The following is a 23065-nucleotide window of genomic DNA, read 5'->3' as shown; positions in this document are numbered from 1 at the left end:
TATGATTATTATTATTACTACTATTTGGGGTCTGTGTCGTCTACTGTTCTGTCCACGTTTGTATGTAGAGTGTGTGTGCGTGTGTCTGCTTCTCTCCCTCTCTCCCCCCTGTCCTCGGGGCTGTTTACCGAAGTGCGCGCTGTGCGAAAGGCGTGACCTGGCGACTGTCGTCATCGGGAGTCCCTCCTCGCTGTTGCCGGTATTCTGACAAAACGTCCTACCCATCAAGCTGCCCTACTTGTTGTTACTGCGCATGCGCACAATTCAAAACGGCCATGTTTCCGAGTGCTACATAATTGTGACAGAATAGGGTTATGAGAGACACACTGGAATTTGGGAGGAAATCTAGGAATTCGCCATTTACCATATTCAAATCTGCCCTCATAATTACAGAAGCAGTTTGGTAGTAGCCTACGATTATCAATAGCAACAACGATGTCAGAGAAAAACTGTCTATTTTGAGATTGGTTATTAAATTCATATACACTGATTAGGAAGTTATAACAATCTCAACTGTGTGATGTCTCTTTAAGACAACCCAAGTTAATGTTTAGTGATGTCACAAGTATGTGCTACTGCCCTCTGTAGAGTGTGGGAGAAACGTGCTTACACATGGAGACATGGACTGAGATGGACCTCGTATTTTCAGCTCCCAAACTCAAAGTAATGTTACAGGTTATATGAACACTGCTTGCTTCATGTAAGACAGCAGCTGTTCAACCAGCCTTTGTAAGGTTGGTGAAGAGTGTGTTTATTAAAAGACGAACACTGTGGAATTTCCAGTACCAGTGTGGTCATGAGTGTCCTGCTGAGTGTTTCTGCGGCCTCCTCTCAACCACTTACTACAACCCACGTTACAAATTAGTAATGTTTATCCATGTTTATAACACAAATTATCCAGTGGTCACTGTTGTCATGTTTTGCTGTGTGGCCGGCAGGAGAAAGGACCCACATACAGGACTCGAACATGGAAATGTAACTTAAAATGGTAGCTTTATTGCTGGGAAAAACACTCCATTAAATAAGCACGTGAAAAGCAAACCAACACCCTGAACATGGAAACTAAGAATTAACACTGGAAAACTAGGAACTTGCTCAGGAAGTTGCTGAAGCAAAAGTAGTTCGGCGAGGCCATGAAACTCAGGTCTGACTCAAAGCGATTCTAGCAAACCATCAGACAATTCAGAAGGGGAATATAGTGCATTATTTACACAGTGGATAGTGGCAGTTGGGGTAATACTGATTATAACTGGGGATATAGACAGGCGGTGGAAGGAATACTTTGAGGACCTCCTTAATACCACTGACAAAGAAGAGTCTGGAGACAGCTCATTTTCTTTTCCTTTCAGGAATCAACTTAGCTGTGTGTAGCTTCTGGCTGAGCTTGCTGCTGTGTCCTGCTGATCTATGACAGGGCAGGACCAGCCCCACACAAGGAATACTTTATTCAAACTTGTCAGCTTCATTTTCTCATGCTGGGGATTTTTTCTCATTTCATCAATACTTGATTGTAATCAAAATCTAAGAAACCCACTGAACTGAAAGAAATCCACTTGTGAATATCTTTACAGTTTAATATTGGAACAAGCTGTCATACAAGAACAGAAACATGCTTCATTAGAATTCTTTGAATCCGAACTGTTTCCAAAAGGGTTTGTATAAAATTACAAAAAGGTCTGAACACCCCCTCAGACCCTCTGCCAGGGTTATACTTATTGCTTTCCAATTAGCATAAGCATTATTTATTTTTAGGTTCAGAATTTCAAACAGTAGTTATTATGGTCCGTGAAAAATATGTCTTATCTTTTTAAACTAAGCCTCCTGATAATGATGCTAATTAAAGTACTAGTGTAGTAGCAGCTGTCTGATTTTACAAAGAAAGATAAACCTATAGTATGGGAAAAATATGAAGCGACTAGATGGGTTGCTTGATAGGACCAGATTTACAATCCCTAAAATAATTAGCACAAGTCTTGAATGGGTTGGGGGGGTGAGGTAGCATAACATAAGCAGCATGGAAAGTGATAGCAAAACAGCATCTGCAGGTTCTTGTTGAGAACCGGTTCCCACTGTTTCAATTCCTTGGAATTGTTTGCCATTTTTGCAAACAATTTCCTTATCGATTCCAGTCGCCCCGAATGACGTCACTACGTTGCGGAGCGTCATTTACCTGGCAGGAAACATGGCGGCGCAAACGCTAAAAAGTTTGGTCATACTTTACGAGAACAACAGGGCAAATTGCAACACTTGCAAAGTAGATATGATCATATCATCATTTATTTGAAGCCAGCTCACCTCCTGCAACCACTTTTCCGAGAATACGCGCTTCTTTGGTGGTTCGGACTCCTTCTGACATTTCTTTGGAGGTGGAGGAACATCACAGTAATTGCTTAAAGGAGCTTGCTTCTTCGACATCTTTAAGAGTTCTAAACAAATGTCTGTCCTCCTCCTGAAAATCTTATGTACGCAAACACGCGTTGCAACTTCTTATCTTGGGCGCGTTTTTTATTTTGACAGCGAATGCGCACCTGCGGACCACTTATGTGCAGCCCTGGTTATTTAGCTTGTCATATTGCAGCCACAGAAATTCTTTTGTCCATGAAACCATAAAGCTGCACTTTCTTTTTGCCTTATAGTCTGATTTGTCATAACTTTTCCGTTTTGTGGTAAGCTTTTCTCTGGCTGTCACTTCTTCACCCTGACCTGTCTTATTTGGCTCAGCAGAACTAAAATATATATCCTGCTGCTTTTACACACGCACTCACATAACGCTCAGCGATTCTCTGCGCGATCAACCTCTCACATGTTTAAGCTTGCTGCAGGAGATTTCACTTGTCATGTTTGCATAGTAAGCTAACGATTGATAAGACGATGTCAGAGGAATTGGTGCGCAAATTATCATCACTCACCAATCAGTGCTGTCGCTCTCTATACACAGTTCACGCGAATGCAAAGTGAAAGCAAAAAACAAGCGCAAATTCAAACGTAATTTCAATATGTCACATATTGACAGTGGCTCACCGATGCCAATGACATAATTACCCAGCTACATTTCCGAAAGAATGCAAAAGCATTGATATATATTTTTCCTTCCTACGATAGGCCGACGGGCAGGGCAGAGATAGACTTTGGTAGCCCGACTGGAAAAATTCTGCAAGCCCTGTATCTGATTGAGGAATCACTCATCTTTGGAAAAGAGAGTTTATTACAGAGAAATGGCTCTTTCCAAAATAAAAGCTATACTGTACGCTTCTTCTGGGCTATATTCTCAGCAGCATATTAAACATATCAGGTCCCCATAAGGAGAATCATGTGCTAACGGCTGTCTAAATGACTTGGGTAAAGTTTGTAGCATGCGTGCTTGTTGTTTTTGTCTGCTTCCACTTGTCTTTGCACTAGGATGATGTTGGAGTAAATGTGCAGTCATATTCGTTGTGTTCCCACTAGTGCTGTCAGCGTTAACATGACGTTAACGCCACAACACGGCAAATCTCCGTTAACAAGCTACCGCGGATCGCTCCGTGCATGGGGCTGGACGGCCAACACGTTAGCGAGCTAACTGCGCTAACACACTAGTTCCCACCCATGTAATTGAGCATTGCTGGCTCATCCAACATACTGTTTTACTTTAGTCCATGATGCACTTACCTTCAGGGTCATATATGGACTGGTTCTTATATAGCGCTTTTCTACTCATCTGAGCACTCAAAGCGCTGTACACAACTTGTGCATTCACCCATTCAGACCCATTCGCACAAGCACATCTTTCTAAGTGCTTTATAGCTAACATTCACACACATTCATACTCCGATGGATGCATCGGAGAGCAATTTGGGGTTAGTATCTTGCCCAAGGATATTTGGCATGCAGACTAGGGGAAGCCAGGAATCGAACCACCAACCTTCCGATCAGTAGATGACCTGCTCTACCACCTGAGCTACAGCCACCCCGTGAAGCCACATCACATGAAAACCAAAATAGTTCCAAACGCCAGATCTGAATGAGGGTAGGGGAGGTTCAATTTGCCATGTTGCAAGGAGAGCTTAACTTCTGTCTCGCTAGCTTGCCCTGCGCTCAGTGAATCTGCATTCGACTACTCCGCCTAGGCTGCACTGTCGAGCGCAGATCCACTGAGCGCTCAACACAGACAGCACCGTCAGAAGGAAAGTTGATAAAATAAATTAAAAATTGTGTATTGTTCGATACATATGCGTACCGAACCGAAAGCACTGTATCGAACGGTTCAACATCAATACGAGTATCGTTGCACCCCTATATTTTACATTTACAATTTTTTTCCCCGGGGACCCTGTGACACCCCAATGAAGAGCCATAGGCTGGATCTCTTAAGGATCTCTTAATATCTCACTGTTGGGTTTGTAAGGCCATGCTACTCCTAAATTTCTATCTTGTTCAAAAAGAAGATATAAAACAAAGTTCTAAGCTAATCGACCTTAGTGTTCTCCTTTTTAAAAAAAAAAAAAAAAAAGAATCGATAAGAGAATCGATAAAGAATTGAATCGTTAAACAGAATCGAAAATGGAATCGGAATTGTGAAAATCTTATCAATACCCATCCCTACTTTTAAGTGTTCTTTATTTTCTAGCATCGCCTTTCAACAAATGTTTCACAAAACATAAGAACCTGACAGTCAAAATCTTACCTGCTTTATACAGAATTCCATTCACATCTGAACCTCATTAACCTCTACCATCGAGAATATAGGGTAGGCTAAATAACACAGTCTAGGCAAAGAAACAGGAATAAAATCATTTTTCCACTTAACAAACTCATTTACCCAACTAAACGGTGTGAAAAGTCAATCTCTTCACTTAATCTGACTCGTGAGGTTATTTTAAATGAAATAAACAATTTTACACAAAAGAAACAGCCCTTCATTTGGTTACACCCAATTGATATGATCAGTGACATCATATCCTATAAAATCAGGAAGTACTGGGGCGGCCATTCCCATATACCTGTTTCACATATAGGACCTGCACCAAGGAACACACAATGGTAAGTATAACCAAACTACATAAACAAATGAAAGATTCAAATCAACTAATGATGAAGTGACATTTTGCTTTAAGAACATTTGCAGAGATGTAATGAATAAATGGTAAATGGCCTGTATTTGTATAGCACTTTATTTAGTCCCTAAGGACCCCAAAGCGCTTTACACTACATTCAGTCATCCACCCATTCACACACACATTCACACACTGGTGATGGTAAGCTACATTGTAGCCACAGCTGCCCTGGATTGCACTGACAGAGGCGAGGCTGCCGGACACTGGCGCCACTGGGCCCTCTGACCACCACCAGTAGGCAACAGGTGAAGTGTCTTGCCCAAGGACACAACGACTGAGACTGTCGGAGCCGGAGCTCGAACTGGCAACCTTCCGATTACAAGACGAGCTGCCAACTCTTGAGCCACGATCGCCTCAATATATAGACAATGCTACCACAAACAGACCCGGGATAGTATGTAGAGCCAAGGTTACATGTGCAGTGTCTACATTAAAGCTAGAGATGTGCTGATTGATACTGAAATATCGATTCCTCCAATACCAGTCATTTATGTTGTAGAATCGATTCTCACATTAAAATATTGATATTTTAGTAATTTAGGGTAAATTTGTAGTTTATCGTTAACAGGACTTACTTACTTAGACTTAGATCCTCCCATGCCTTATGTGGCATATCGGGCGGCAAGCGAACACCACCAGGCTTGATCTTGTGCGCGGGCTTCAGCTTCTTCCTTTTTTTTTTTTTTTTTTCAGCTTCAGCTTCTTCCAATGATATGTTCGATGTCTTTAGGTCTTGATGGACCTTCACCAGGTGTTGCGGGGATATCCTCGTGGTCTTTTAATGCCCAGGGGTTGCCAGCACATCGCTGTTTTTGGAATCCATGCATCATCCATGCGGAGGATATGGCCGGCCAGTCGGAGTCTTTGGCATGCAACGATGTTGTGAAGTTTGACTGTGCCACTCCTTCGCAGGACCTCCTCGTTGGTGATGTGGTCGGTGTAGCGGATCTTCAGAATCCAGCGAAGACATCGCTGCTGGAAGACATCGAGCTTGGTGTTGATGCAGGCCGATACCTTCCAAGTCTCGCTGGCATAAATGGCAGTTGGGATCACGATCAAATTAAGCACGCGGAGTTTGATCTTGAGGGAGATGGTCGGGGAGGACCAGATCTTGTTCATCCTCCGAAATACCGCAGCTGCCTTTCCAGTGCGGCACTTGCCATCCACCTCTGCATCGCCATCATGGGAAATCGCGCTACCGAGGTAGGTTCTCCACTTCTTCTAGCAGCTGTGTCCCGATGTAGATCCCCCGTCGTGGGTCCATGGAGCTGACGTGCATGATCTTCGACTTTTCAGAGCTGATCCTCAGGCCAGTTCCATTAACGGGAACACAATGGAAAGAAACTATATCATTCGAATTGTCAACATAGGAAGGAACTACTTCCTCTTCCGCCTTTCATAGTCATGTGCCAAATACGGCTGTATAAATGTGTTGCAGCCCCTTGGCGTGCACACTCACAACAATGGCTGTGCATAAATGGAGTCATGTGCGGACGTATTTTACATCCACAAACAGCCGAGGCGTGGTTTGCGATACATGTGGCAAAAAAGTAAGGTATTGTGGCAGCTCCACTAACCTTGTCAAAGACCTCAGAGTAAATCATATCACAGAATATGATGAGCATATGTTGAGGCAAACTGAAGAGGAGGAGAGGAGAGGGACAGGTGCTGCTAGGGCAAGACAGACGTCTCTCACGGAGTCCTTTAGTGTCGCAGGCAGGCAAGGTGTTCAAATAGCACAACTTCAGTTTTTTTATTTCTATATGATGAATTCTGCATTATTAAGTGATAAGAACAATTAATCGAATGTCCTGTAAACATTATGACTCTATAATTTGAGATACAATAAAAGATACAATAAATAAAATAAGTTTTTGTACAAAGTATCAGTATCGGATCAGTATCATCGATACCACCCTGAATTTTACTTGGTGTCGGATCGGAAAGGAAATCAGTAGTATTGCACATCACTAATTAAAGCATTATGATTGACTATAAGATAACAGAACACAAAATAACAATATATGCAAGTGACAAATGGCATTCAGTCCAGCCACTTTGTCACAGGGTGGGTGAAGCAAGTTTTTTTAACTGACTTTAAGTGTTTTCAATAATGTAATTCTTCAGTTAGTTGAAGACTAATGTGAACCACCATTTGTCACGAATACGAAACATCATCAGTTGTGCACCCCCAACTCATTGGGTGTTTCAGCTGTTTATCACAATACACCCTCATTTACAGAGTATTTTCCAAAAGGTCTTTGGGATCATCAAGATGTTTTCTTCCAGGCACATTCTTTTGGTGGAGTCATGAACACTGACTTCAACTGAGGCAAATGTTCTGGGGTCTTTTGTGACTTCTTGGATGAGTGATCACTGCACTCTTGGTCAGCTGGACACCCCTGGGAAGCTTCACCACAGTTCCATGTTTTCGCCATTTCTGGAAAGGGGAGCAATCACTTTTCACACAGGGCTTGAGCACTCTGATTGAATACTAGAGAGGCCTTTCCCCCATGAAATCTTTTTAAATCCCCCAAAACATTTCTTTAGAATCTTTTTGTTTATTTTGGCATTATCAAAGACAAGAGATAAGCATTCAAATCCAATATTAACTGAAACTGAGAATCTCTGAGCTGTTGGATGTCAGAATTTCCTTATCAGTTCTCTTACTGATTCTTATTAGGTTCTCACTGGTTCAGCTTTAAGAGTTACCACCATCTCTAAGCAGTATATGAAAGACGTTTTTTGCATTTTGCATGTGCATGCTACCCTGAACAACAAAGCACTGTATGATGAACAGTGTGTTTCTGTCCAACAGGGTACAAAGGTGCCATGGATTCAGATGAAAGGAGGATTGTTCTTGTGGGGAAGACGGGAGTGGGGAAGAGTGCAGCAGACAACACAGTCCTGGGGAGAGAGGCCTTTGAATCAGAACTGTCACCATCCTCTCTGACATCTGAATGCCATAAAGCAAAGGGGAATGTTGACGGTCGAAAGGTAGCTGTCAATGATACTCCAGGCCTTTTTGACACGAATTTCACTCAAGAAGAAGTATTGAATAGGATCAAGATGTGCATCTCTCTGTCTGCCCCTGGTCCTCATGCCTTCCTTGTGGTTCTTCAGCTGGGCAGGTTCACCCAGGAAGAGAAAGATACTGTTCAGATGATCCAGACCACCTTTGGTGAAGATGCAGCAAAATACACAATGGTGTTATTTACACATGGAGACCAGTTAAAGAAGCAAACCATTGAAAACTTTATTTCAGAAAGTCCTGATCTCATAGCCATCATTCGAAAGTGTGGTAACAGATACCATGTCTTCAACAATGAAATCAAAGATCCCAAACAAATCTCTCAGCTCCTGGACAAAATTGACAAGATGACTGCGGTTAATGGTGGAGGTTGCTATACCAATGCAATGTTCATGAAAGCAGAGGCAGCCATAGAAAAGGATAAAGAGCGACTCCTGAAGGAGATGGAAGCACAGAAGCAGAGAGAGCTTGATAAACTGAGAGCCAAATATGGAGGAAGGGCCACCAGAGAGAAGCGCAAGGTGCATATGAGATATCATTATGAAGCCAGAGCCGAAAAATCAAACGACTTCACTTCAGCACCAGCAATAGCTGTTGCAACGCCTGTGGTGCTGCCATTGGAGGTGTGCTTGGAATTGCAGGCGGTCCAATAGGTTTGGCATTTGGAATTGCTGCTGGAGCAGCTGTTGGAGCTTGGAGCAGTTGGTGCTTTAGCAGTGAGAGTCTCAGATTGCTGCCACATACAATGAAGATTTTGGAGGATTAAATTATTCCCCAGGAAAATTTTGGCAGTTTTGGTCAACTGCATCTCAAGAAACATTTTTGCACAAATAAAGAATACGACTTTCCTAATCACTTTTTAATACTTAGAGAAATAATTTGAACATGTACAAGTGAGAGATACTCAACTGTTAATAACTTCGCTATTATTTGTAAATGATTACAATCACTAATGGAATATCAGTATCTATATAAATTCTGTTCTGGGAATCTTTTGTAATTTTTTGTCAGACTGGATTGAAAAAGTGTCATTCTAAGCAGTGTTGGTCAAGTAACTTGAAAAAAGTAATCGGATTACGCGTTACTGCCCATCTCTGATTCTAAGCTTGTTCAAGCACAAACATGAAACCAGCCAGTCATGCTGGTACGATATTCCATAACCTTGGACATGTGAGCTCTAGGAGAGATGTAGCTATCTATGTGAAATCTCTATACCAGCGGTCCCCAACCCCCGGTCCACGGACTGGTACCAGTCCGTGAGTCATTTGGTACCGGGCCGCGAGAGTTGCGACTTGGGTGTGAAATGTATGGTTTTCAGGATTTGTATCGGTTTTTAGCGTTATTTTGTTATCGTTTTTTTCGTTAACTCGGTTTTCCTGGGTCTTTTCACGTGTGTTATGAATAAATCTTCTTTTTTCGGTACCGGTACTAGTTTTACTTTGTTTGTATTTATCCGCGACTCCCTAAAGGCTGGTCCGTGAAAATATTGTCGGGCACAAACCGGTCCATGGCGCAAAAAAGGTTGGGGACTGCTGCTCTATACTATTCTCTCTAATATTCTGGGGATTTTGCCTTGCTGTTGGTCAACAGTGGACTTGCACATTCAACTCAAAGTTCTTGATTAATTCTAATTAATTCTTTTGATGCTGGTGTTTGAAATGGAAGAAACTCATTTATTTTGAAATATGTGTCACCATTTAAATGACCTGAACCCAATTCAAAAATGTTCAGTGTTCATCTTTTGGATATGGATATATCGATATATGGTTGTTGTGTTTTGGCTATCGGTGATTGCCTTAGAGCAGGGGTCTAGTAAGGAAAAAAGATTTGCACTCACTTTTGCAGTTTTGTGTTATACAATATTTAAAACTTAAAAAACCCACTACATTTTCATAAATATTTGTCAGTGTATTTTTTGTTTTGTTTTTTTGTACTTCTCCAACACTTGAGTGGCCCTCCAAGGAGATGACAGTGCTAGCAGTGGCCCCCAGCTCATTTGAGTTGCAGACCCCTGCCCTAGAGTGACTGTCTGCTCAACCTGGTATATAGGTATAGACATGTTTGTCTGGCAGTCTCTCTAAGGACTTCAACAGTAAAATCAAGGGTTGAACCTCACACAGACCTTTGAAGGGTTGTAAACACACACACACACACACACACGTTTTAAAGAAATTGTAAGTCAGCATGTTCTTGTAGGGTGAAAACAAAACCTTTTAAATTAAGTTGCTTACATTGTGTCATTAGGGTTTTTGTATTTAAAGTTTCTTTTTTTCCATCTAGGTGTTCCAAATAGGTAAAAATACTATTTAAAAAAAGGGTCAGTAACGTAACCCTAGATTTGTTGTGGGTGGCCTGGTAGATAGAGGTTAAAATAAACATGCTTATTTGCTAATGAGGGTTGGCACCAATTTATGCACTCATATTTTATTAGTTTATGGAGATTGTTTTTTCAGTCTCTTAGAATTCTGCTTTAATATTGGGTGCTTGACATTCTGGAAAGGCCAGCTTTTATCTTACACTGTGATGATGAGCAAATAACTTGTACACTGTACACAATCTACACTAAAGTTCAATATTTTATACAATGACGGCAGAAAAAGAAAAAAAACTGAAAAAGAAAAAAGATGTTCCTATGTTTTATGTCTGCAGGTTCCAGGAAGCAGAAGAAGAGTGATGAACTACGAATTATTTTGGTGGGAAAAACAGGAGGAGGGAAGAGTGCAACAGGAAACAGCATCTTAAGAAGAAAAGATTTTCAGTCTGAACTGTCCCCATCGTCCTGGACATCTGAGTGCAAGAGAGCTCAGGGAGATGTGGAAGGTCGAAAGGTGACCATCATTGACACTCCTGGGGTATTTGACAATAATGTGACTGAAGAAGAAGTGTTAAAAAAATTAAAATATCTATTTCTCTGTCTGCTTCTGGCCCTCATGCCTTCCTGATGGTCCTAAAGCTTGGTAGGTTCACACAAGAAGAGGAAGACACTGTGAAGATGATTCAAAGTACTTTTGGTAAAGAAGCAGCCAAATACTCCTAGTTCTGTTCACACACGGAGACAAACTAAAGAAACAAACTATTGAAAATTTTATCTCAAAAAATGAACGACTTCAAGAGCTCATTGAGGGTGTCTATGGCAGATATCATGTCTTCAATAATGAAGCGGAAGACCCAGAACAAACCAGGCAGCTTCTAGAGAAAATTGACAGAATGACTGTGGAGAATTGTGGGGGTCACTACACAGTAAATATGTTGAAAAAGGCAAAGAAGGCCTCAAACAAAGAGAAACAGAGACTTGCAAAGGAACGAAAGGATGAAGAGCAACAGAGAAAGAACAACCTAAAGGCTGAAGTCAAAAGAGAAATGAATTTAACAGGACAGTCAGTGAAGCATGCAACATGTCTGTTGCAATAAGAAATTCTAACTTCATAGAAGCAAAAAACTATTGCCTAATTTAATGTATTACTTTTATAATGCTTTTTGGCTGTAGACTATGTTGTTAACTTGTTTTAGTCAGAGCCAACTTTGCTTAACAAAGCATTATCTATATTACCAAAAGTATTAGCTCATCTGCCTTACCACGCATATAAATGTGAGTGACATTTTATTTTTAATTCATTATAATATGATTTAATATGTAGGTTTAATATGATGTCAGCCCACCCTTTGCAGCTACAACAGGATTAGTTCTTCTGGAAAGGCTTTCCACAAGGTTTAGGAGTGTGTTTATCTGAATTTTTGACCAGAAGCGCACTTTTCACGATCTTCCTCACCAAACTCACTTATTCATGTCTTTATGCACTGTAAAATGTAATATTGTGTTTAATTAAAAATATTAAATAAGCTGAACTCAATTTTTATCAATTTGTTATTAGAACAGGGCAGCACGGTGGCACGGTGGTTAGCACTGTTGCCGCACAACAAGAAGGTCCTGAGTTCAATTCCAACATCAGGCCGGGGTCTTTCTGTGTGGAGTTTGCATGTTCTCCCCGTGTTTGCGTGGGTTCCCTCCGGGTACTCCGGCTTCCTCCCACCGTCCAAAGACATGCAGCTTGTGGGGATAGGTTAATTGGAAAATCCAAATTGTCATTAGGAGTGAATGTGAGCGTGAATGGTTGTCTGTCCCTGTGTGTTGGCCCTGCGACAGACTGGCGACCTGTCCAGGGTGTACCCCGCCTCTCGCCCTATGACAGCTGGGATAGGCTCCAGCGCCCCCCGCGACCCTGAAAAGGAGAAGCGGAAGCGAATGGATGGATGGATGGATGTTATTAGAACTCAATTTAAATAAGTTACAAGTACTTTTTATGCAAAACGCTGAAAAACTCAATTTATTTGAGTTGTCTTAACTTAACTAATCAAAGGAGCTTGCAAAGAAAAGCGTCTGGACTTCTTTAAGTTACTTGAAGACGTTTCACCTCTCATCCGAGAGGCTTCTTCAGTTCTAAGGTCAAATGGTGGAGAGTCCCAGATATAAACCTGGTGGGAGGTCCTTTGCAAGTCTCTGTTTATATGTGGGACTCTCCACCATTTGACCTTAGAACTGAAGAAGCCTCTCGGATGAGAGGTGAAACGTCTTCAAGTAACTTAAAGAAGTCCAGACGCTTTTCTTTGCAAGCTCCTTTGACTACGATGACCTGGATGACTGAGAACCTTCACAGACTTAACTTAACTAACTTAACTAAAAGTAAATAAGCTGGAAGTTTTGCTTCTCAGAGCGGAAGGATGAAAGATGTGTTTTGAAAATGCCACGTCACTACCGTCCTCCTCCCTCTCGGATCAGTCCACATGTTCATGGTGCCAGCATTTGTTATGGAATATGTTGCGCAAACCTGGAGAAGTGTCAGCTCAAGAGATTATTGTCATTGCTGTGGATCTTTACCTGATACACTGACTTGGTGAGTAAATGTTTACTCTTATTCAAACTGATTTTGTGGCTTCTCTTAGTTTAGCAGCAAGTTTATAATCTTGCTAGCTAGTTAGTGTTAGCCTAGCGTTGCTGCTGCCGCTGGGCTCATGTTACTTAAAAATTAACACACCCTTAAAAACCTTACATAAAACTATGTCGGTGAAATTTTCTGTTGATTGTTTGAAATAAAAAAGTGAGATAAGAGCCCAGACAAAATTCTTCAGGAGGTGCAGCCATTAGGGGTGTGGTGTGGGGGGTATTTTCAATCCATAGCCATAACTAACTAACTAACTAACTAACTAACTAACTAATTATATATATCATGTTTAACCGGAGTAGCAAAAGACCGCAGGCCCAAATTCCAAGATGTTTTAAACTTTCCAAGCCCCTCAAAAGCCACTTCATCTTTCATGGTGAACTGCGTTGCCACCAGGGTGCGCCGTTCAGTTTAAACTCACAATTTTCGCACTGAAGCATCATGAAAGACTGATGGTGATATTCACCGCTTTTGAGGTGGCAATGATGAACCTGTGAAAATTAGTACAACAAAATTAAAGCCATGACATTTCCTGTTCCCACTAGGTGGCGCTCTGCGTATTCCTGACAATGGGCACATCAATCTGTTCAGGGCCGGTCTGACATCATGCCTGTAAATTCTGGTACAGATCAGATTGGATTTCATTGAGTTACACTAATTTGTTTCTTCATGGCGAGACATCAAAGTTCGCCATGCTTCTGGGGTCACACCCTTTCGCGAAAAGTCACAGTTTTCACTGTAACCCAAGACCAACTCCTTAACGCTTTCCTGGAGAAATTTGAGGCTGCAGATGTCACCCATCACAATATTATACCCCAAAGTGTAAAACATGACATTTCCTGTTCCCACTAGGTGGCGCTGTCCCTTATGTTAAATATGGCAGTTGAAATATATTCAGTGGTGGAGCCTTATCATATGTGTGCTCTTTGGTCCAGATCGGACAATGTATGACAGAATGAGAGGCAATAAGATATTCATGGCGAGTCATCGAAATTCGCCATGGCGCCACGGCCTCACTGTATTGTGAAAACTCAAAAGCTCCGCAATTTAACATGACCCAGGTGTGTAGTTGACACTGACCAAAGATGAAGCTTATACGACCAAATCCCAAGGAGGAGTTCGCAAAAGTTCGAGGCATGGAAATGGCAAAATTAGAGCCAAAATGTCACCTTCACTTCTAAATTGCGGACTTCCTGTTGGGTTTGCGTCAATGGGCCTATAGACTTTTTTGTTCGTCTCGGCATGATACAGATGTGTGCCAGATTTCATACATGTAGCTCAAACAATGTGGTCGTAGGGCTGCATTTAACAACACATAGGTGGCGCTCTAGAGCCATTTCCCAGTGCTCATATGTAAAACCATTAAAATACTAACTTTTTCACCAGACCTGGCATGTGTGCAAGATTTCATGAGTTTTTGAGCATGTTAAAGCCCTCAAAAAGGCAATTCATTTCGGTGAATAATAATAATAATAATAATAATAATTAAAGCTGCAAGCAGCGTTATGAGGGCCCTCGCACCCCCGGCGCGTCGAGCCACGCCCAACACCTAAAACCAGCACGTCTGATCTGATGTCACATAGATGGAATTCATGCATTTAACCACCAGCTTACATTTCATCTCATTCAATCATGATTATAGTCATCCCACTAGGTGGCGCTTTAATCATTACTGACAAATCATATATCAAACATTTCCGAGTTTGACTCTCATCACACCTGCGAACTTTGGGAGAGATTGGACATGGTGTTTTTGAGTGACAGCAGATTACTGCTTTTTGGCGAGTGATTGACATTCATGTTGCCGCCATGACCACCCCGTTTCCCTGAACGTAGAAAGCTTCGCAATTTAACATAACAAAGGTCTTTAGATTCCACACACTTTAGATTGGTTCAATATGATGAAATCCCTTGGAGGAGTTCGTCAAAGTATGAGGCCTGAAAGGAGGGTAAAATGTCGCCAAAATTACACATTAATTTAAAAATGGCTGACTTCCTGTTGGATTTGGGATATTGCTCCAAGAGACTTTTTTGTACATCTTGATATCTTCTATAATCTTACCAGGTTTCAGACTCATACATAAAACACAGAGCAGGGGCTGATGTTTTGAAATTTTGTAGGGGGCGCTGCGGAGCCATTTTGCGCTATTCGATGAAAATGATCACATAACAACAAAGCCTTCCTCACATTGGAGTTGTGCGCCAAATTTCAAGACTTTTTGAACTTTCCAAGCCCCTCAAAAGCCACTTCATCTTTCATGGTGAACCGCGTTGCCACCAGGGTGCGCCGTTCAGTTTAAAGTCACAATTTTCTCAATGAAGCATCATGAGGGACTGATGGTGATATCCACCGCTTTTGATGTGTCCACAATGAACCTGTGAAAATCAGTACAACAAAGTGTAAGACATGACATTTCCTGTTGCCACTAGGTGGCGCTCTGTGTATTCCTGACAATGGGCACATCAATCTGTTCAGGGCAGGTCTGACATCATGCCTGTAAAGTCTGGTACTGATCAGACTGGATTTCATTGAGTTATACTAATTTGTTTCTTCATGGCGAGACGTCAAAGTTCGCCATGCTGCTGAGGTTACACCCTTTTGTGAAAACTCACAGTTTTCACTGTAAACCAAGACCAACTCCTTAAGGCTTTCCTGGAGAAATTTGAGGCTGCAGATGTCACCCATCACTATACTGTACCCCAAAGTGTAAAACATGACATTTCCTGTTCCCACTAGGTGGCGCTGTCCTTGATGTCAAATATGGCAGTTGAAATATGTTCAGGGCTGGAGCCTTATCATATGTGTGCTCTTTGGTCCAGATCGGACAATGTATGACAGAATGAGAGGCAATAAGATTTTCATGGCGAGTCATCGAAATTCGCCATGGCGCCACGGCCTCATCGTATGATGAAAACTCAAAAGCTCCGCAATTTAACATGGCCCAGGTGTGTAGTTGACACTGACCAAAGATGAAGCTTATACATTCAAACCCCAAGGAGGAGTTCGCAAAAGTTCGAGGCATGGAAATGGCAAAATTAGAGCCAAAATGTCACCTTCACTTCTAAATTGCGGACTTCCTGTTGGGTTTGCGTCAATGGGCCTGTTGACTTTTTTGTTCGTCTTGGCATGATACACATGTGTGCCAGATTTCATACATGTAGCTCAAAAAATGTGGTCGTAGGGCTGCATTTAACAACACATAGGTGGCGCTCTAGAGCCATTTCCCAGTGCTCATATGTAAAACCATTAAAATAAAAAAATTTTCACCAGACCTGGCATGTGTGCAAAATTTCATGAGTTTTTGAGCATGTTAAAGCCCTCAAAAAGGCAATTCATTTCGTTGAAAAATAATAATAATAATAATAATAATAATAATAATAATAATAATAATAATAATAATAATAATAAACAGAGCAGATACAATAGGGCCTTCGGACTCTCGGTGCTCGGGCCCTAATTAAAGCTGCAAGCAGCGTTATGAGGGCCCTCGCACCCCGGCGCCTCGAGCCACGCCCAATACCTACAACCAGCACATCCGATCTGAAGTCACGTTGATGGAATTCTTGCATTTAACCACCAGCTAACATTTCATCTTATTCTAGCACGATTATAGTCGTCCCACTAGGTGGCGCTCTAACCATTAATGACAAATGGCATAACAAACATTTCCGAGCTTGAGTCTCATCACACCTACGACGTTTGGGAGAGATTGGACATTTTGTTTATGAGAGACAGCAGATTACTGCATTTTGGCGAGTGATGGAAACTCCACGTGTCGCCATGACCACCCCGTTTCATTGAACGTAAAAAGCTTCGCAATTTAACATCACAAAGGTCTTTAGATGCCACGCACTAGAGATCGGGTCAATCTGATGAAATCCCTTGGAGGAGTTCGTCAAAGTACGGTGCCTGAAAAGAGGGTAAAATGTTGCCAAAAGTACACATTAATTTTAAAATGGCCGACTTTCTGTTGGATTTGGGATATTGCTCCAAGAGACTTTTTTGTACATCGTGATAACTTCCATAAACTTACCAGGTTTCAGACTCATAGATAAAACACAGAGCAGGGGCTGATGTTTTGAAATTTTGTAGGGGGCGCTGTGGAGCCGTTTTGCGCTATTCAATGAAATTGATCAGATAACAACAAAGCGTTGATCACGTTGGAGGTGTGGGCCAAATTTCAAGACTTTATAAACTTTTCAAGCCCCTCAAAAGCCACTTCATTTTTCATGGTGAATCGCATTGCCACTAGGGTGCGCCGTTCAGTTTAAAGTCACAATTTTCTCACTGAAGCATCATGACGGACTGACGGTGATATTCACCGCTTTTGAGGTGTCCACGATGAACTTGTGAAAATCAGTACAACAAAGTGTAAGATATGACATTTCCTGTTGCCACTAGGTGGCGCTCTTCGTATTCCTGACAATGGGGACATCAATCTGTTCAGGGCGGGTCTGACATCATGCCTGTAAAGTCTGGTACTGATCAGACTGGATTTCATTGAGTTATACTAATTTGTTTCTTCATGGCGAGACATCAAAGTTCGCCATGCTTTCGGGGTCACACCCTTTCGCGAAAACTCAAAGTTTTCACTATTACCCAAGACCAACTCCTTAAAGCTTTCCTGGAGAAATTTGAGGCTGCAGATGTCACCCATCACAATACTGTACCCCAAAGTGTAAAACATGACATTTCCTGTTCCCACTAGGTGGCGCTGTCCTGGATGTCAAATATGGCAGTTGAAATAGGTTCAGGGGTGGAGTCTTATCATATGTGTGCTCTTTGGTCCAGATCGGACAATGTATTAGAGAATGAGAGGCAATAAGATTTTCATGGCGAGTCATGGAAATTCGCCGTGGCGCCACGGCCTCATTGTATTGTGAAAACTCAAAAGCTCCGCAATTTAACATGGCCCAGGTGTGTAGTTGAAACTGACCAAAGATGAAGTTTATACAACCAAATCCCAAGGAGGAGTTCGCGAAAGTACAAGGCATGGAAATGGCAAAATCAGAGCCAAAATGTGACATTCAATCCAAAATGGCGGACTTCCTGTTAGGTTTAGGACATTGCCATAATAGACTTTTTTGTTCGACTCTGAACGTTACATATGTGTACCGACTTTCAAACATGTAGGTCATACCCATACCGGGGGCTCGCGTTTTTCATTTTTCTAGGTGGCGCTACTGAGGCAATTTTCCCTGGCTATGTCTGAGAAAATTAAAATACGTAAATTTTCACCAGACCTGACGGGTGTGCAAAATTTCATGAGTTTTTGAGCATGTTTAGGCCCTCAAAAGGCCGATTCATTTGCCGAAATAATGATAATAATAATAATAATAATAATAATTAAAGCTGCAAGCAGCGTTATGAGGGCCCTCGCACCCCGGCGTGTCGAGCCACGCCCAACACCTACAACCAGCAACATCCGATCTGAAGTCACGTTGATGGAATTCTTGCATTTAACCACCAGCTAACATTTCATCTTATTCTAGCACGATTATAGTCGTCCCACTAGGTGGCGCTCTAACCATTAATGACAAATGGCATAACAAACATTTCCGAGCTTGAGTCTCATCACACCTACGACGTTTGGGAGAGATTGGACATTTTGTTTATGAGAGACAGCAGATTACTGCATTTTGGCGAGTGATTGAAACTCCACGTGTCGCCATGACCACCCCGTTTCATTGAACGTAAAAAGCTTCGCAATTTAACATCACAAAGGTCTTTAGATGCCACGCACTAGAGATCGGGTCAATCTGATGAAATCCCTTGGAGGAGTTCGTCAAAGTACGGTGCCTGAAAAGAGGGTAAAATGTTGCCAAAAGTACACATTAATTTTAAAATGGCTGACTTTCTGTTGGATTTGGGATATTGCTCCAAGAGACTTTTTTGTACATCGTGATAACTTCCATAAACTTACCAGGTTTCAGACTCATAGATAAAACACAGAGCAGGGGCTGATGTTTTGAAATTTTGTAGGAGGCGCTGTGGAGCCGTTTTGCGCTATTCAATGAAATTGATCAGATAACAACAAAGCGTTGATCACGTTGGAGGTGTGGGCCAAATTTCAAGACTTTATAAACTTTTCAAGCCCCTCAAAAGCCACTTCATTTTTCATGGTGAATCGCATTGCCACTAGGGTGCGCCGTTCAGTTTAAAGTCACAATTTTCTCACTGAAGCATCATGACGGACTGACGGTGATATTCACCGCTTTTGAGGTGTCCACGATGAACTTGTGAAAATCAGTACAACAAAGTGTAAGATATGACATTTCCTGTTGCCACTAGGTGGCGCTCTTCGTATTCCTGACAATGGGGACATCAATCTGTTCAGGGCGGGTCTGACATCATGCCTGTAAAGTCTGGTACTGATCAGACTGGATTTCATTGAGTTATACTAATTTGTTTCTTCATGGCGAGACATCAAAGTTCGCCATGCTTTCGGGGTCACACCCTTTCGCGAAAACTCACAGTTTTCACTATTACCCAAGACCAACTCCTTAAAGCTTTCCTGGAGAAATTTGAGGCTGCAGATGTCACCCATCACAATACTGTACCCCAAAGTGTAAAACATGACATTTCCTGTTCCCACTAGGTGGCGCTGTCCTGGATGTCAAATATGGCAGTTGAAATAGGTTCAGGGGTGGAGTCTTATCATATGTGTGCTCTTTGGTCCAGATCGGACAATGTATTAGAGAATGAGAGGCAATAAGATTTTCATGGCGAGTCATGGAAATTCGCCGTGGCGCCACGGCCTCATTGTATTGTGAAAACTCAAAAGCTCCGCAATTTAACATGGCCCAGGTGTGTAGTTGAAACTGACCAAAGATGAAGTTTATACAACCAAATCCCAAGGAGGAGTTCGCGAAAGTACAAGGCATGGAAATGGCAAAATCAGAGCCAAAATGTGACATTCAATCCAAAATGGCGGACTTCCTGTTAGGTTTAGGACATTGCCATAATAGACTTTTTTGTTCGACTCTGAACGTTACATATGTGTACCGACTTTCAAACATGTAGGTCATACCCATACCGGGGGCTCGCGTTTTTCATTTTTCTAGGTGGCGCTACTGAGGCAATTTTCCCTGGCTATGTCTGAGAAAATTAAAATACGTAAATTTTCACCAGACCTGACGGGTGTGCAAAATTTCATGAGTTTTTGAGCATGTTCAGGCCCTCAAAAGGCCGATTCATTTGCCGAAATAATAATAATAATAATAATTAAAGCTGCAAGCAGCGTTATGAGGGCCCTCGCACCCCGGCGCCTCGAGCCACGCCCAATACCTACAACCAGCACATCCGATCTGAAGTCACGTTGATGGAATTCTTGCATTTAACCACCAGCTAACATTTCATCTTATTCTAGCACGATTATAGTCGTCCCACTAGGTGGCGCTCTAACCATTAATGACAAATGGCATAACAAACATTTCCGAGCTTGAGTCTCATCACACCTACGACGTTTGGGAGAGATTGGACATTTTGTTTATGAGAGACAGCAGATTACTGCATTTTGGCGAGTGATGGAAACTCCACGTGTCGCCATGACCACCCCGTTTCATTGAACGTAAAAAGCTTCGCAATTTAACATCACAAAGGTCTTTAGATGCCACGCACTAGAGATCGGGTCAATCTGATGAAATCCCTTGGAGGAGTTCGTCAAAGTACGGTGCCTGAAAAGAGGGTAAAATGTTGCCAAAAGTACACATTAATTTTAAAATGGCCGACTTTCTGTTGGATTTGGGATATTGCTCCAAGAGACTTTTTTGTACATCGTGATAACTTCCATAAACTTACCAGGTTTCAGACTCATAGATAAAACACAGAGCAGGGGCTGATGTTTTGAAATTTTGTAGGGGGCGCTGTGGAGCCGTTTTGCGCTATTCAATGAAATTGATCAGATAACAACAAAGCGTTGATCACGTTGGAGGTGTGGGCCAAATTTCAAGACTTTATAAACTTTTCAAGCCCCTCAAAAGCCACTTCATTTTTCATGGTGAATCGCATTGCCACTAGGGTGCGCCGTTCAGTTTAAAGTCACAATTTTCTCACTGAAGCATCATGACGGACTGACGGTGATATTCACCGCTTTTGAGGTGTCCACGATGAACTTGTGAAAATCAGTACAACAAAGTGTAAGATATGACATTTCCTGTTGCCACTAGGTGGCGGTCTTCGTATTCCTGACAATGGGGACATCAATCTGTTCAGGGCGGGTCTGACATCATGCCTGTAAAGTCTGGTACTGATCAGACTGGATTTCATTGAGTTATACTAATTTGTTTCTTCATGGCGAGACATCAAAGTTCGCCATGCTTTCGGGGTCACACCCTTTCGCGAAAACTCACAGTTTTCACTATTACCCAAGACCAACTCCTTAAAGCTTTCCTGGAGAAATTTGAGGCTGCAGATGTCACCCATCACAATACTGTACCCCAAAGTGTAAAACATGACATTTCCTGTTCCCACTAGGTGGCGCTGTCCTGGATGTCAAATATGGCAGTTGAAATAGGTTCAGGGGTGGAGTCTTATCATATGTGTGCTCTTTGGTCCAGATCGGACAATGTATTAGAGAATGAGAGGCAATAAGATTTTCATGGCGAGTCATGGAAATTCGCCGTGGCGCCACGGCCTCATTGTATTGTGAAAACTCAAAAGCTCCGCAATTTAACATGGCCCAGGTGTGTAGTTGAAACTGACCAAAGATGAAGTTTATACAACCAAATCCCAAGGAGGAGTTCGCGAAAGTACAAGGCATGGAAATGGCAAAATCAGAGCCAAAATGTGACATTCAATCCAAAATGGCGGACTTCCTGTTAGGTTTAGGACATTGCCATAATAGACTTTTTTGTTCGACTCTGAACGTTACATATGTGTACCGACTTTCAAACATGTAGGTCATACCCATACCGGGGGCTCGCGTTTTTCATTTTTCTAGGTGGCGCTACTGAGGCAATTTTCCCTGGCTATGTCTGAGAAAATTAAAATACGTAAATTTTCACCAGACCTGACGGGTGTGCAAAATTTCATGAGTTTTTGAGCATGTTTAGGCCCTCAAAAGGCCGATTCATTTGCCGAAATAATAATAATAATAATAATAATAATAATTAACCCTTTAAGACCTACCATAGAACCAAGTCCGCCAGAGCTTATATTATATGTTTACATGCTGTGGAGCCATTTTTGGGAGCATTTCAAGTTGCTATACATCAATACAACCACTACAGCCTAAATTTTAATAATATGTAGGAATTAAGTGCATAGTGATTACATAAATTGCAAAAAAGTGCAATAAACTACAAAAAAATTGAAAATCGTTTTTGTTTTGTTAACATATATTTCTAGTTAGAGAAATTTAAGAGGCTTATCCCTCAAAACTGTAAATACAAAAAAGTTGCACAAAATAGTTTCTCACCACAGGAAATTTATTTTGAGTGTCTTCATAGTTTTATTTTTGAAATACACCAATTTTTATACACTGCAGGAAAAACGAAAATAAATATTATAGTGCAAATTTGCAAAAAAGCAGCATATGCATCAAAATAAACTATTTCCAGCAGTGCAATATGAGTCCTAAGCATCCCAGAAACGACACAGAAAGTCATAAAGTCAAAGATAACTTTTAAAAACACCAGTATAGGCTCATTGAGGCCCGGACCGTAAAAAACTACATTTCCGCAAAATGACGTCACTTCCGGTTTCGGGCAAGTCATGGCGGACATGCGATAGTTCGCGCTGACGTCTAATCCAATGTAGGAAGTGTTACAAACAGCTGATCGGATCAGCAAAGCCTGTTTCTGGAATATTATGTTTTTGTTGCTGCAAGTGCTTTTTATGCAGTTTTTGCAAAACTATATGTGGAAGGAAACTGTGACTTAGGACAAGCTGATGGCATAAGATGTAAGTACAACTCCTCAGGTTTCATATGCAAAAAAAAATATTGCGCTAGCTCACGTGGTTGCAGAGCTACCGGGATTTAAAAATAGTTACGCAAAAC

The 23065-nt window shown here is 41.7% G+C and overlaps 2 pseudogenes; both read left to right on the top strand.

Annotated features, from left to right (window-relative positions):
• Positions 1-5791: 5791 nt before the first annotated feature.
• On the top strand, positions 5792-10356 carry LOC146496826 (GTPase IMAP family member 9-like; annotated as a pseudogene).
• Positions 10357-10427: 71 nt separating this feature from the next.
• On the top strand, positions 10428-12333 carry LOC146496825 (GTPase IMAP family member 9-like; annotated as a pseudogene).
• Positions 12334-23065: the final 10732 nt, after the last annotated feature.

Source organism: Neolamprologus multifasciatus, chromosome 19, assembly GCF_963576455.1.
Source record: "Neolamprologus multifasciatus chromosome 19, fNeoMul1.2, whole genome shotgun sequence".
Lineage (NCBI taxonomy): Eukaryota > Metazoa > Chordata > Actinopteri > Cichliformes > Cichlidae > Neolamprologus > Neolamprologus multifasciatus.
Note: the sequence above shows the minus strand (reverse complement) of the source record. Positions and strands in the feature narration are given on the sequence as shown.